Genomic DNA, 18492 nt, shown 5'->3' with positions numbered 1-18492 from the left:
GATGAAACGAAAGTATCCGCATTTGTTTCTCGATGACGCAAAATAGGTACAATTTTAAAATTTCGGGACGAAATTTATTTAACGGGGAGGTAATGTAACGACCCGCACTTTTTCGATCATTCTATACTTATAAGATTAATATTTACATAAATTAAACCTTGCCAACATGATAAGCAATCCAAATTGTCGAGATTTATATTTTCGAAAAGAGTTTTACACAACGTTTGACCGTCTAGTTTGACCGATGATATCACGAACTATACAATATATGATAATTATACGTTTGTGTATATATATGTATATATACATATTTAACATGATTAAAGAATGTTTTAATATCTCATTTTATATTAATAACAACAAGTTATATGTGTATTTTGAAACTACTAACTTAAGTTTTCAAAACGATAACAATACGTAACGTTATTTGACATATATACTTAAGACTTATAATGTTATACATATATTGTATAAGTAATGTATTTAATTACTTTTAAAGAACTTAAATACATAAAACCATATAAGTGTATTCACAAAAGATAGCTATATTTGAATCCTCATTTCATTTTTCACAAAATTTCTATACGTATACCTAGAGTATTTGTACTCGTATCATACCTAGCTCCTATACGTATTTACTAATAGTAAATACACATCAACATCACCACCTAACCAGCCATTATTCATGCCCTTAGAGCTAGGTAATTACTTTTGGATGATTACTTGACTAATTAACAAAATTACAAACTAAAAATCTTATCATGTATTACATGATACACGTTTTTTTTAGGTTATAAGTATCACCATTTCTAGTTCATTTTCTAACCTCATTTTTAGTTAAACACACACTCTTTCACAACCCTTAAAACCCTTAATCAATTCAGAAAAGTTTCCAAGAAGATCTAGCTTCAAAAACCATACTAAAACACCATAAGAAAACCATACAAAAACACTTCAAGAAAACCCTCCAAGAACACCAACTTACTTCCAGTCTTTCATCCACCTCTAGTACCCTTTTGATTCTAGCTTCTTACTTCTCTTTTACAGCAACTTCATCCAAGGAACTTGAGGTAGAATCTATGTTCATAACCTTATTCGATTCATATATATATAGCTATCATATTTTGTGGTATACAAGTTTAACAACAAGAACATAGTTTGAATGTTTTCAAACTTGTTTGCAAACTAAATAGATCCTTCTAATTTAACTTTTAAAATACTTCAAGACATGTAACATAACTTATTTATATGTTAATTTAACAAGGTAAAACTTGGTTTTTCAAAGTATAAGTATTTTTGGAAAAATGGTCATTAAATGATTTTGTTGTAACAAAAATGTTTAACTTCATATGTTTCACTAAACTTTCACCTATGCCGTATGATTTTGAATACAAACCAAGGTATTTACAGTTCATAGTCTTAAAGAAGAACTCGATCCAAGAAGATGGCAATTTGAATCAACGAAAACGGACTTGTAACGAAGAAACTATGACCGAAACAAAATTGGTTATCCAAGACTTAATTGACTTCGGGATTCATTGGAAAAATTTACATAAAATCACATCTTTATAAGATAACATGATATTTTATATATATGTACTCATAATTCAATTTCATATGGTTCAGGATCACCCGTAAGCAACACGAGAAGATTAATCATAAGATCCCATGATTGTACGCAACACGTCATTTGACAACACCGGTACTTTATGTACGCAACACGTCATTTGACAACACCGGTACCGTGGGTCAAGATTAATCTCGACCAATACATATACGTTGGGGTTTTATTTATTTCGTTGGGGGTTTTATTTATTGCGGGTATATTAAACATCTAAAAAAAAAATGAACCATTAAAATTGAATTGCTAACCTCGGACAGCTAACTTCGGACTAAGGAAATATTCAAAGTATTAAAAGTATAACAAGTATATATATATATGTAACGTTTGTTTAAAATGAAAACATATTGATATATTATATATGGATAGGTCCGTGATATCAACCGGGAGACCAAGTCAATTATCTTTATCTTCAAAGACAACCGTGAGTATATAGTCCCACTTTTAAACTCTAAATATTTCGGGATGAGAATACATGTATTTTATGTTTTACGATATGGACACAAGTAACTGAAAAATATATTCTACGTTGAGTTGTACCACTGGCATACTTCCCTGTAGCTTGGTAACTAATATTTACAGCGGTATTGTAAACGCGAATCCTGTTGATAGATCTATCGGGCCTGACAACCCCAACCGGACTGGACGACCAGTATTCAACGGTTGCACAGTACTTCGTTTTGTGACTACACTTGGTACGGTGTAGTAAGATTTCATATTAAAGGGAATATGCGACGTGAAAATGTTAAGTATGGTTACCAAGTGCTCAACCACTTAGAATACTTTTATTAAACTGTTTATATACGAAATCTTGTGGTCTATATATATATTGCTGCCGGCATTAAACCTATATCTCACCAACTTTATGTTGATCTTTTAAAACATGTCTATTCTCAGGTGATTTCTAAAGCTTCCGCTGCATCATGTTGGATCTAACCAGGATCTTGCGTACGCATGTTTGTGTCAAAAATAAAACTGCATATCCGAGATGTTGTATTGTAAAATATGCTAGAAACCGTGTTGTTGTCATCATTTGTAAAGTTTGTAAGTCGAAGATTATCGCTAAACGTTAATCTTCTTTTTATTGTCTTAAGCTTGTAACAAAAATAATGGTTGTGGTTTGTAATGTATAATATATGCAGTTTTTCTTTTAAAAATGTCTCATATAGAGGTCAATACCTCGCAATGAAATCATACGTTATCTAACGCGTTCTTATGGTTAAGGACGGGTTTTGACACCTTTGAAGCTAGATCTATTTTTCTCATTTCCAGTAGGTTTATCCACAAAATCTGAGGTAGTAATAATGTTCATAACATCATTCTTTTCATATATATAAAACTACCTTATTCGAAGGTTTAAACTTGTAATCACTAGAACATAGTTTAGTTAATTCTAAACTTGTTCGCAAACAAAAGTTAATCCTTCTAACTTGACTTTTAAAATCAACTAAACACATGTTCTATATCTATATTATATGCTAACTTAATGATTTAAAACCTGAAAACACGAAAAACACCGTAAAACTGGATATACGCCGTCGTAGTAACACCGCGGGCTGTTTTGGGTTAGTTATTTAAAAACTATGATAAACTTTGATTTAAAAGTTGTTCTTCTGGGAAAATTATTTTTCTTATGAACATGAAACTATATCCAAAAATCATGGTTAAACTCAAAGTGGAAGTATGTTTTTCCAAAATGGCCATCTAGACGTCGTTCTTTCGACTGAAATGACTACCTTTACAAAAACGACTTGTAATCTATATTTCTGACTATAAACTTATACTTTTTCTGTTTATATTCATAAACTTAAGTTCAATATGAAACCATAGCAACTTGAATCACTCAAAACGGATTTAAAACGAAGAAGTTATGGGTAAAACAAGATTGGATAATTTTGCTTGTTGTAGCTACGTGAAAATTGGTAACAAATCTATATTAATCATATTCTAGCTAACTCATATTGTATTATACATGTATTCTAATATATTACGTAATCTTGGGATACCATAGACACGTATGCAAATGTTTTGACATATCATATCGACCCATGTATATATATTATTTGGAACAACCATAGACACTCTATATGCAGTAATGTTTGAGTTATCTATACAGGGTTGAGGTTGATTCCAAAAATATATATACTTTGAGTTGTGATCAAGCCTGAGACGTGTATACACTGGGTCGTGGATTGATTCAAGATAATATATATCAATTTATTTCTATACATCTAACTGTGGATAACTAGTTGTAGGTTACTAACGAGGACAGCTGACTTAATAAACTCAAATCATTATAACGTAATAAAAAATGTTGTAAATATATTTTGAACATACTTTGATATATATGTACATATTTGTTATAGGTTCGTGAATCGACCAGTGGCCAAGTCTTACTTCCCGACGAAGTAAAAATCTGTGAAAGTGAGTTATAGTCCCACTTTTTAAATCTAACATTTTTGGGATGAGAATACATGCAGTTTTATAAATGTTTTACAAAATAGATACAAGTACGTGAAACTACATTCTATGGTTGAATTATTAAACTAAATATGCCCCTTTTTAGTCTGGTAACCTAAGAATTAGGGAACAGACACCCTAATTGAAGTGAATCCTAAAGATAAATCTATTGGGTTCAACAAACCCCATCCAAAGTACCGGATGCTTTAGTACTTCGAATTTATCATGTCCGAAGGGAGTCCCGGAATGATCGGGGATATTCTATATGCATCTTGTTAAGGTCGGTTACCAGGTGTTCACCATATGAATGATTTTTATCTCTATGTATGGGATGTATATTGAAATATGAAATCTTGTGGTCTATTATTACGATTTGATAAATATATAGGTTAAACCTATAACTCACCAACATTTTTTATTGACGTTTAAAGCATGTTTATTCTCAGGTGATTATTAAGAGCTTCCGCTGTTGCATGCTAAAATATGGACAAGATTTGGTGTAAGCATGCTTGTATAATATTGTTTAAAACTGCATTTGAGATTTATTTTGTTGTAACATATTAATATTGTAAACCAATATGTATTGGTAGTGTGTAAGTGTGATATTTTTAGATTATCATTTCTGGATAATCTAGGTGGTGTCCTTTTAACCTTGTCGATAAAATAAAGGTTATGGTTTGTTTTTAAAAACGAATGCAGTCTTTGAAAAAGGTCTCATATAGAGGTCAAAACCTCGCAACGAAATCAATTAATATGGAACGTTTATAATCAATATGAATGGGACATTTCAACTGACATGTACACACATACATATACATCAATACACACATATACATATACATACAGTGACCCATACATACATATACATATATATATACATATATACACATACAGATACACTAACATATAGATACACTAACGCGAATTAGGTTTTACCTCAATATATATCATCTTTGCCTGACAATCAATTTAGGGTTTATCTACAATTGATTGAATTTGCAATGAACCAGGGTTGATGGTTCGTATCTAGGGTTTGTGGAGCGAAATTTTGTTAAAATTGTAATTTGAATTGTGTGAACTCACTATTTCATTATCTTTTTGTATACTCGACCAACATTAAGGTCGCCCGTGTTTTTTTGGGTTGAATATAGTGGTCGACCTATGATACGAAGTAGTCGACCTTTCCAGTTATAAACGAAGGTCGACCACATTGAAATTTGTGGTGGTCGACCCGGTAAAGGGGTAGTCGACCCCTATGGTGGTCGACCTAATGGTGTAAATAGACAATTTTTTTTTTGCAAAAAGTGTATTTTGGAATAAAACTTTATAAAAAGTGTATTTTGGGGAATTTCCCATTTAACAACGGTGTTTATTTTCGAATTAATCACAATTAATATTTATTTATTTTTATTAACAACCGTGCATCGCACAAGTTAAAAATCTATAATTTTATATAACTTAGATTAAAAAAAAGTTAAAATAACTTCTATGGTAACTATAAACTTCTCTTTTTAACTATACTAGTTTAAGACCAGCGAATTCGCGGGTTTCATTAATAAAATTTAAAAAATAAATAAATTATGTGTTAGCTCGTGTAAATATTTGCTACAAATTCTATATAATAAACGATTGAAGGCAAAGAACATTTTTAAACCGAGCCACAAATTATATGTTATCTCTTGTAGATATTTGCCACAACTGATTCTGCATAATCAGACTTTCTAAATACATTCTTTGCCTTAAAAAATGAGGCCATCACAACTGAATTAAAGTAACGATGTTGACATTAGGTACCAAAATCAACTAAGAATCAGAAATCTAACTTTTTAAGTGATGTTTTCCTGATTATTAAATGTATTATTCATATATCAGTGCTTAGACAATTAAAGATCCGCTATTTCTAAAAGAATACAGTTAAAAGGAATGAAGCAACACAAGGAAAATTACAATTTACAAATAGAAATGCTTATAATAACTTGCACTTTGACATGGATCACGGTAAGAAGGCAAAACCGACAACAAAGCCATGTGACTCGTACCCATCTGAAGTAACATTATGATCCGGATTATCACCAAGCAAATCAAGATCACCTCATCTGGAGAACCCATTCTGTCACCGGAAGCTGAAATAAAAAAGTTAGGGGGTGAGGCAAAAGGGTTGAAACATTATGTGAATTAGGTGTTCAATCGGAAAAGAACTTGCTGGTGAATTGTAAAGCTTATGGTGTTGCACTGGCTAGAAATTCCTTTGACTGACCATTAACACGATGTCAAAGTGATCTTTTAAAAATGCTCTATCTTTGTTTTCCTCTCATATGGTAATGCATGTGCAACAAAGAAAAAAAAAAGACTGAAAATATTAATTTGTATGTAGATTAAAGGTAATAATTTCGACCCAATTACTTATGAATGGGTTGATATCTACGTATACCTACATCTAACAGGTCTTAACAATGCTAGGTTCAACTTCATTTATTAAAACCTACCAAACCATTTTAAGTAAGGGTGCGTTTAGTAAAATAGAATGGTTAAGCGCTGAATAATTCAGATCTCTGAATAGTTCCAAGGCTCTGAATTAGTATGCTTCTAAATGATAATTAACTGTTTGATAATTGTTTTGAACCAGCACTCTGAATAACATAAAATTACCGCTATAACCTCAAATATGATAAAGTTCTCAATGCGATTATTTTGTTTGACTGGTTTACAACTCAGTTATCTAATATATCGTGAGCTTTTTTGAATAATTAATTTTTATTTCTAATGATAACACAAAAACTATTTAACGTTATATTTTATATTTTATATTTTATATTTTATAAATGATTAGGAAAATGTATGTCTGATTAGGAAAAAAAAATGTATGCTAACCAACACAAAACAATATACAAAATCAAAGGCAAATAATTACTATGTGTGAAAGTTGAAATATAATATTATAGTATTTACAAAATAAGATAGGAAAGGTACGGAGTAATAGAAACGAAACGATAGTGCAATCTAAAGATTGAGGGTACTTTTGTAATTAAAAACCCTCTGGATGGTCAAGAGTTTAATATAACTCTGAAAGATTCCGAGGAAATGATTCAATTCAAAGGAGAGAAAATTTAAAATCAAACACCACTCATGCTGACCGAATCAGAGGAAGCCCACTAAACTGAACCATTCAAAGCCAATCAAACACACGCGAAGTCTCTTTAATATATACTTTGTAATCATATTTGCCACACTAACTTCTTGTTTAATATATATAACTTTTTGACAAATGGTATATATGTATATAACCTTTATATTTCAACTTCTTGTTGTTCAATATGTGTAAACCACCCACCCATTTTGAGACCTTTAGGACTATAGAGACTGCTGTAAGAAAGCGAAATACATTCATCCTCTAATGAATATTGGCCATGTGAACTTCAAGAACCTTTGACAACTCTTCAAGCTTTACAGTCTACACGTAAACTATAGTAAATTAACATCCCTTGAAATATGAAGAAATAAAATTTTCCATGTAAAAAAATAATAATGAAATAAGCAAAGACGCAGACCTGCATAATATTAACCCTCTTATGTTTATGCCAATACCTAATCAAACTTAAAGCAAAAACAATTTCACAACAAAAATAAATAATAATATGGATTTGTTTAATTGGAAATTATGGATGAAAGTAGGTTACTTTATGATAGCAAAAGAAATGAACATTTCAGTTTTATAAATCGTGTTCCTGTTTGGAGTCAACACATATGATATCTAGAGCTTCATGATGTTATTGTGTTTTTCAGCATTTGAATAGCAATACCTTTCAAGATCTTCAGATTATTGTAAAAAATCATAAAGCTTTACCTAAATCCAATGGAGTGATACCTTAACAGCAAAGAGAGAGACATGAGACTTATCAGTTGAATAAACCCATCCAGATTACCACCTCATTTTTGATAATGCCTCTAAAAAGTTTGTACAATATTGAAAGCTATCCCAATCATAACAATATATTTAATTATAATTAGAATTCCGCGCATGTAGTTGAATGTAAAGAAAAGTTTTAGTTAGAAGGAAACCATAACCACGTAAATAAAAAACGATGATACTATATGCAACTGCAATACTTATTTATTGTCAAAACTCTTCCTTGAAATGTATCCAAGTTTAACTAAATTAGTAGGTGCAACTTGAAGCAAGTATTCAATCAATTATCACCAAAAAGTAAACTGAACTTAACTGTAATCCTTTCATGTGGCCCAATTAATTTTTTATAGTCAAAAACCATGAAATCCATTACATAATTAACATACTAAAAAAGAGTATACCTCTCGTTTATTCCTTTGTAAACAACACTCCACCATGAGCATAATAAGGTTGAGTGGTTATTTTGGTCTTTATATGCTCTACTTGCATTCATAATTAATAGCAATTTCAATCCATGAAGAGATACTAAAGATACCAATCTGTAAAAGAAAAAAAGTAAGTTAACACAATAAATCATTGTAATCATTTTGTATTATGTATATGTATATAAAACCTAAGATATAAAGGTGCACAATACCCAGGTCTTGTGAAATTTCAAAAGAGGGAAATCCAAATCTAGTTGCTTTCTTTTAAGATCAAAGTCAATGATATCTCCGCGCAGTAATAAAATAAAAGAAACATATAAATAAAAGATTAGAAGTGTAAGCAGAGTACAGTACATGTATGTAGACAAAGATGATCCATTGGGACAATGTTATAAAGACCATTCTGACCTGAAGGGTTATTATATAGACAAAATTACGCTCGTCGTCCCTAAACTTGTATTCAGCCTTCTCAGGTCATCCCTAAACTTTTTTTTTTTGTTGGCGTCGTTTGAACCCTTACGTCACGTTTGAAGAATTCACAATCACTAAAAGTTCTTACCACAAGATCCTAATGCAAGAGAAATTCAAACCCGGATGTTTGCGGCTTACCCCACAGTCGACCGTGGTTCGACCGTGCAGCCCTGATCTCTGAATTTTGTAGCCATTTCAGATCTTTTAATTTGGCTTTTTCCTTTATTAGATGGCTACAATTAGATGCCAAAAACATCTGAAAAGACCTGCATTACCCCTTTTGTCTTGGAAGCATTCTTTTGAGGTTGACCTAGGCTTGAAAGAGGTAAGTCACTTTGTACTAGAGGTGTGTCATTGATTTCCTCTTAAGATAAATGCAGAATTTTGATCCCATGACATATGCTTCCAAACTTCAAGTCACAAGTCTTCAACCCTTTTGTCACCATTATTTTTGCAAGTATGTGCTCTCATTGGCTACTTGCAAGCTTCCAATTTAGACTAACTTGTTTTTATTTGAAGACTTTTGGGAGTTTACACTAAACTCTTATTAAACACATAACTAGTGCTTAATGGTTAATCAAGTGGAGAGCATCTCTTTAATTGAGACTTAATGACCATCTTTAAGTTTTACTATTTTTTAATTTAGATTTAAAAATATACTTTGAAAAAGAACTTTTAGCCATAATTGAATGTTTAACATTTATCATAAGCTAAAATTGTCATTAAAGTGTCATTAAGTGTGATTAACCAAGATTAGTGTTTAAGTGACCAAAACTCATTCGAATATGAAGGAGTCAACTAATCTAAGCATGTTTAAACAAGTTTTGTAAATTATAGATTCCCCGAAGTGGTCAAACATTTTTCGATCTAAAAACCGGACAATAGGTTTCTGCGGTCGACCCACGGCTGATAGTGGAGTCGAGCGTGTACGTTGATTCGAAGAACAAAGGTACAGGGCATCCATGGTCAGACCTGCGGTCGACCGTGGACTGACCGTGCTCTTTCAGTCTGTTTTTAAATGACTTTTTTGACTTATCGGTTTTATGTATTGGTTTTTTGCTAAAGATAGTGTACGCTCATGAACTTGTGTTGTTCTATACGTTGTTATAAGCATACAAGACTTGGTGTCATCATCAAAACAAAGTGTTTAACATTTGAATATTAATATTGGATTACTATCCAATATTCTCCCCCTTTTTGATGATGACAAACCTATGTAAGTGTGCTTAAGCGTGTAGTACAACACATGTGTTAACATCACTTACCATACACTTTCTCCCCTTTTTGTCGAAGAAAAAAGGTTAGCTCCCCCTGCAACTAAGCGCGACCTAGAGTAATGCTCCCCCATGAATGGTAGATAATGGTTGACGATATAGCTCCCCCTTGAAATGTGAAATATAAAACTTATAGAAAAGATCATTAGTACACATAAGTCATAATATGATACATTAAACATCTAAGCATAAGTCATAATCATAAATTTAACATAACAACCCGCCCTTAAAACAATCCTAATCAACATTTTTAAGATAATTGGCATTTGTGCTTACGGCATTCGAGATTTCTATGTCCTCGGAATCAGATGAGAGGATAGTGATAGGAGTGGCAAACCAAAAAGTAGGTGGAGTGGTTGACTCAAAGCGAGGAATCTCTAGGGGAGTTATCATTCCTAGATGTCAGAAGATGCGATTGAGATGAATGGAATATGGAAGAGGATGATTAGGAAGATTTTAAAGATTCCCCATTCGTTGAGTCACGACAAAGGCTAAGTTTATAGCTTCATTAGATAGAAAGGACCATAGGATGGCTACCTCGGTCCCCGAAAGATGATTAATGAAATTTCCCTACAATAGATATTGTGTCGAATAACGGTTAGTAGGAGTTAAAGATCATGACGAATCTCGGAATCTTGAACACGGATGCGGTGATTGAGGTCGTGAGGTACTTTCAAGTGAGTGATGGTGGAGAGTACTTCTTGAACGGGGTATGTTGGGTGCAAGGATCTAAGATCGGTTCGAGGAGTATAGAAATCATGACCTTGTGAGGGAATTCTCACTGAAGCAAAGTATGAGAGAGGCCAAGTGTGAATTTTCCTACCGAGTTTAAATTTGACTTGATTAGGGTTAACATGTTCAAAATTTGCACAAAATTCTCGGATAAGAGGTGGGTAGATGACTTCATCTAGGCTTAAGAAAGAGAAACATCCTTTTTAAGTGAATGTTTTGTAAAGGTTTGTAAATTCATCATAGTGAACAACTCTTTCTTCAAGAAGGGTTCGAGTTTCCATTTATTGTTGGTGATATGCTGGACATTGCCCTCGTGTGTTGGTCATTTCCAAGGAACAAGAGTACTTTAGCAAAAATTCATGTTGATAACATGATTTTGAAAACATGTATGATGGACATATGTCGATTAATTCTTGTCTAGACACATTTTTGAAAACAAGCAAAGGTGTGCCATTTTAAAAAGTTGGACAAGGTTCATCATTTCAATTTTTGTTTGCCATTGTTTGATAAGTATCATGAGATTGATAATTATCATAAGAATTTGGTCAAACATTTGTGTGTGCATGAGTGGTTTGAAAAGAAAATCAACTTGTATGAATTATGCAAGAAAAAGTTCCTACTTAGTACTCTATGAGTTGAAACTTGTACAAATTATTTTTCACACAATTGATAGGTTATGCATCAAAACATGGGTTCCTATTAGTAATGAAAGACACAAAAGTTATTCTCATGTGAGATTTTGCAAGTAATTAAAAATCACATGAGAAATTTTTTTAAGGTAAGCATGATTAAAAAGATTTGAAAGCTTACCTTCTGAGGACCACTAGATGTTGGAGAGAAGGGAGACAATGAAGTCTGGAATCTAATGGTTGAGGTTTAAGAAAGGAGTGGGGTTGGTGAAAAAGTGGTTTAGATAATAAAGATGGTGAGTAAAAGGACAAACAGCCGTCAGCTGTTGTACGTTTGACTCCATGATCGACTGTGGTTTGACCGCACGTCTTCAGTAAGTTTAATTAAGGCACAAGTTCCATCATACCCAACCCATTCCTAAGTAGATTAAAGGTCTCCTTTTTCAGTGGTTTAGTAAAAATGTCAACAATATTTTCTAAGGAGTCTACCTTATCAATCTCAATATTTCTTTTTTGGACATGATCACGTAAGAAGTGGTGCCTAATGTCTATGTGTTTAGTCCTAGAGTGTAATATTTGATTTTTAGATAGGTCTATAGCACTCTTATGATCACAACAAATAGGTTTTTCAGAAGAGATGATACTGTAATCGATGAAGGTTTATTTCATCCATAGCACTTGTGCACATGCTCTTCCTATGGCAAAATATTCCGCTTCGGTAGTAGATAGTGGGATGGATGTTTGCTTTTTAGAGAACCATGACGTTAAGCAAAGTCCGACAAATGCACATACACCACTTGTGCTCTTTCAATCAATCAATGATCCTCCATGGTCGGAATCTGCAAAGCACATAATGTCAACACCGGTGAACTTTAGATACCATAGACCAAGGTGCATGGTTCCTTTCAAATATGTAAAGATTCGTTTGACCGCTTCTACGTGAGACATTTTGGGATTCTCATGGAATCTTGCACACAAGCACACACTAAACATAATATCAGGTCAGCTAGCCGTTAAGTATAGAAAGGATCCAATCATTCCTCTATACTTGGTGCTATCGAATGAATCTCCTTCTCCTTCAAGAGTAAGCTTGACATTGGTAGACATTGGAGTGGCCATAGGTTTTGAGTTTTCCATTCCAAACTTTTTGAGCATATCATGAATATACTTTTGTTGATTGATAAATATTCCATCTTCTAGTTGCTTAGTTTGAAGTGTGAGAAAGAACTTAAGTTTACCCATAATGCTCATTTCATACTCGTCATGCATTAACTTAGAAAACTTATTGCTAAGAGACTCGTTAGTAAAATCAAATACAATATCATCAACATATTTTTGAACAATAACTAAATCATTTTCATGCTTTTTGACAAATAATGTGTTATCAATTTTTCCTATTTCATATCCATGATCAATAAGGAAAGTTTTAAGTCTCTCATACCAAGCTCTAGGTGCTTGTTTGAGTTCATATAGGGCTTTCTTAAGTTTAAACACATGATATGGTTTTTCAAAGTCTTCAAAGCCCAGGGGTTGTGACATATACACTTCTACATTTATGACACCATTTAGAAAAGCACTTTTAACATCCATTTGATATAGATTTAAGTTATTGGCACATGCATATGCAAGAAGTATTCTAATGTACTCTAGTCTAGCTACGGGGGCAAAGGTTTCATCATAATCAATTCCTTCTTATTGACTATACCCTTGTGCATCCAACCTAGTTTTGTTTCTAACAACCTTCTCATCTTCATCTAGTTTGTTTCTATATACCCATTTGATTCCTATATTTTTTGCTCACTTGGTAAGGGAACCAAATCCCATACATCACTCCTTTGGAATTGGTTTAATTCCTCTTGCATGGCTTCTACCCAACTTTCATCTAATAAAGCTTCTTTGACATTTTTGGGTTCTATTTGGGAGATGAATGCATAGTTTGCAACTAGATTGAAGATTTGTGATCGTGTAGTTCTAGTGTTGATATCTCCTATGACTTATTCTATTGGATGATCCTTAATATGTTTAAGGTCGATTGTGGGTTCTAAATTATCTTTGCTAGAGTCATTTTCCAAATGAGATTCTTTCTCATTGGTTTCTTCGACTTCTTTGGTCTCATTTTGGTTTGTGCAAGACACAATGGCTTCTTGCTGAATCACATCATCATCTACTAGTGGTTTGGATTTTGGTGGAGGATTTTCATCAAAGGTGACATCTAATGATTCTTCTATGACATTAGTATACTTGTTTAGAACCCTATAGGCTTTGCTTTCTAACGAGTATCCTAGAAAGACTCCTTCATAGGCTTTAGGTTCAAACTTAGTAAAGTATTACTTTTTGTTTAATATAAAGCATTTACATCCAAATACCCTAAGGTGTGACGACCCGGAAATTTCCGATCAAATTTAAACTTAATCTTTATATAATTCCGACACGATAAGCAAAGTATGTAATATTAAGTCTCAAAAATTTTAGAATTGTGTTCATATATTCAAATACCCTTTGACTACTCCCGACGATTCATGAACAATTATTTACAAATATATATATATATATATATATATATATATATATATATATATATATATATATATAATTTATAAATATTCAATATTTGATGAAAGATATTATGTAATATATATATATATATATTACATACTTATTAAATATTACATCAAATTAAATACAAGTTTAAAATATAATTGTTATACTAACTAATATTATTATTACTCCCATTATTATTATTAACATTAATATTAATATCACTACTTGTTAAATTATTATTTTAAAATATATTATATAGATATGAAAGTTAATACATGTAAAGTGTTATAAGTACTAATATTATTACTATCAACAATAATATCATTATTACTATATTTAGTAGTAAAAATTATAATTTTTGTTATTACTACGATTAGTATTATTATTTTAGTTATTATTATCATTATCATTAGAAATCTTTATTATTATAGTTATCATTAGTATTATAAATAATACAAAATATTATTATGAATAATATTATATTTATCATTTTTATAGTTAAAAACAATATTATTATTATTATTATTATTATTATTATTATTATTATTATTATTATTATTATTATTATTATTATTATTATTTTTATTATTAATATAATTATAATTATAATTATTAATTATTAATTACTAATAATAAAGGGATAAGATTATACATACGGTATAAACTAAATACTGCTATATGTGCGTATATATAGATATCCATACAACAGATATATATATTTTACACACACACACACACACACACACACACACATATATATATATATATATATATATATATATATATATATATATATATATATATATATATAATATACATATATTTATTAATTAATAAAACTAATTGTATATATATAAAAATTAGAAAGAAAAAGGGGATCGATGCAGTTTTAAAGTAACTATCAACCTTTTGATAATTTTTGTTTTTGTCTGAATCTGTTTCCAATCGATTCCATTATATAGACATGAATCCAAAAATCGTTAGAGGTCCTATTCGACTTTATTTTTTTTCTCATTTCTGTACCCCGAATGGGTGTCATGTGTCGACTAAATCTTAGCTAGGAAACAAACACAGTTGATTAATAATACTGTGGAATCGTTAATTACTACATTATATTTATACATTGCTGAAAATTGTGAATTTAAAACAAAAAAATCGAAGTTCATAGCTTCACTGCCCTGTTCTTGGTCATTTAAATCAAAGGTTCAATTTCAAAAAAAATTTCAAAATCTATAAATGCAAGTTCGTTAGGAATTGTCTAAAGATACTATCTGTAAATTCTCAGATCTCAATTTGATCTACTAATTATGAATTTGGAAGTCAAACTTTATATTCAAAAAGTCAAACGAGTAGGTCTTGGCAAAATTTGAAGTCATTTTAATGTTTTGAGTTCAACTGATAATCCAGGAAGATTCTAGGATTGAATTCCAAACTATTTCATGAAGAAAACCTGGTCTAAAACCGTCTCAATTTCAAAATTTATGTTGAAGTTACACATCGTGTTTTTCAAACTGTTATTGCTTAAATTCTTTGATTTTTGTTTCTGTTAATTCAAACAACCAAGACAGACCATTTATATTTCAAATTCACGATATAATTTAAATCGTTAGCTAGTTAATATGATTGAATATGGATTTGGCCGTTTGGAATTTATGAGGATGAGGAAGAAGAATAAATAGGATGGAATCTAAAGACAGGTTATAGAATTAATAGGTAGAATAAAACAGAAACAGATGGCTGGAGCCGTGGTTAAGGGGTTATGTTAGGTATCGTGAGGTCTCGGGTTCGAGTCCCATTTGGTGCATTTCTTTTTAGGGTATATTTTTACTTCTCATTTCCATTATCATTATTATTATTATTATTATTATTATTATTATTATTATTATTATTATTATTATTATTATTATTATTATTATTATTATTATTATTATTATTATTATTATTATTATTATTATTATTATTATTATTATTACTACTATTATTAATGTTATTATTAATTATTGATAATATTAGTTGTATTATAATTATCATTCTCATTATAGTTACTAACATAAGTTTTAGTTATCAGATATTATTATTATCAGTACAATTATAAATATTATAAATATTATTGTTATTATAAAAATTGTATCAATAAATGTATTAGTATTAATTAGTACTATTATTAATATCCTCATTAGTAATAAGATTATTAATATTATTATTATAAATAAGTGATAAGTAGTATTATCAAAATTATTATTTTCATTATCATTATTATTACTAGTATTATTATTATTAAACGTATAATTATTATTCTCATTAGTAGTAAAATGAATATTTTATGATTTTTATTAATAAAGTATGACTATTATTATTATGATTAGGATTACGAATTAAGGTTATAGAAACTTTAGTCCTTAGTTAAGAAAGTTAACACGAAGATTATGAATATAGAAAGCTTGGAGATAAATAGTATTATGAAAATGATACAAATTATTATGATTTTCATTTATATTAATATTAGTACCATCTCTATAATTATTAGTAGTATCATTATTAAAAATATCATTATTATTATTAACATTATCATTTTAATAAAGTTATTATTAGTATTAATATTATTTTTAGAAAATCATTAATATCAAAACTATAATTTTTAAACAGATAAATATTTTGTATATAAAACATACTTATTACATATACTACAATTATATTAGTAAGCCATATAATTATATATAAAACATATTAATATTACTTATATAAAAACTTATATAAAACAAATTATATATTTTTCAGATATAGACATATTAATATAACTATATAAATAATAATCATTCTCAAATATATATACAAACTAAATACATAATATATGAAGTAATAAGATATGAGATTGTTCGATTACGAGTATATATTTTAATATATATATATAAATGATACAGGTTCGTGAATCCGAGGCCAACCCTGCATTGTTCAGTTTTGTCATATGTATTTTTACTATAAAATACAGTAAAGTGAGTTTCATTTGCTCCCTTTTTAAATGCTTTTGCAATATATATTTTTGGGACTGAGAATACATGCGCTGCTTTTATAAATGTTTGACGAAATAGACACAAGTACTTAAAACTACATTCTATGGTTGGATTATTAAACCGAATATCGCCCCTTCAAGTCTGGTAACCTAAGAATTAGGGAAATGGCCCCTAATTGACGCGAATCCTAAAGGTAGATCTATCGGGCCCAACGAGCCCCATCCAGGGTATGGATGCTTTAGTACTTCGAGGTATTATTTAGTATATTAGCTGCGCGCTGTATACTGGGGGATATTCTATATGCATCTTGTTAAGGTCGGTTACCAGGTGTTCAATCCATATGAATGATTTTTATCTCTATGCAGTTTGCGAAATTCCTGATACGAGATGTGTATTTATGGAAAAATGAAAATCTTGTGGCTTATTAAAATGATGGAAATGAATGTTTTTGATAAACTAATGAACTCACCAACCTTTTGGTTGACACTTGAAAGCATGTTTATTCTCAGGTATGAAAGAAATCTTCCGCTGTGCATTTGCTCATATTAGAGATATTACTTGAAGTCATTCATGACATTTTTTAAAAGATATTGCATTCGAGTCGTTGAGTTCATCAAGATTATTATTAAGTCAATTATAGTTGGATATATTATGAAATGGTATGCATGCCATCAACTTTTGATGTAATGAAAGATTGTCTTTTCAAAAACGAATGTAATGTTTGTAAAATGTATCATATAGAGGTCAAGTACCTCGCGATGTATCCAAATGTAATGTATTCGTCCAGATGGATTAGGACGGGTAATGAAATAAGGTGACTTACGGTGGGTTTCCTACCATTTAGGACTTTGTAGGGTGTTTTATCCATTGAAGGCCTAATTAGGAGTCTATTTTGAATATACGTGGAGGTTGCGAGCGCTTCACACTAAAACTTTTGAGGGATTGATTGTTCATTTAACATTGTTCTACTCATTTATTGAAGAGTTCTGTTTTTCCTTTCAACAACCCCATTTGATTGGCGAGTGCGAGGAGCCGAGAAATTATGAGAAATTCTATGTAAATCACAAAAGACTCCAAATTGGGCATCATTATCAAATTCTCTTTCATGATTCGTTCATATGGTGACAATTGTACACCCAAGTAAGTTTTGTATTTTTGTAGCAAAAATTATGAATCTTTCAAAAGCTTCATTTTTGTGTTTTAGAAAAAGTGTCCATGTATATCTAGAAAAATCATCAACTATTACTAGGGTGTAGAAATTTCCACCATAGCTTTGAACGTATGATGGACCAAACAAGTCCATGTGTAAGAGTTCTAGATATCTTTTAGTTGAAATGAAATTCTTAGATTTATGACTAGCATGGACTTGTTTACCTACTTTACATGTATCACAAAAATGAATTTCATATTTTAGCTTGGGT

This window comes from Rutidosis leptorrhynchoides, chromosome 3 (genome assembly GCF_046630445.1).
Source record: "Rutidosis leptorrhynchoides isolate AG116_Rl617_1_P2 chromosome 3, CSIRO_AGI_Rlap_v1, whole genome shotgun sequence".
NCBI lineage: Eukaryota > Viridiplantae > Streptophyta > Magnoliopsida > Asterales > Asteraceae > Rutidosis > Rutidosis leptorrhynchoides.
Note: the sequence above shows the minus strand (reverse complement) of the source record.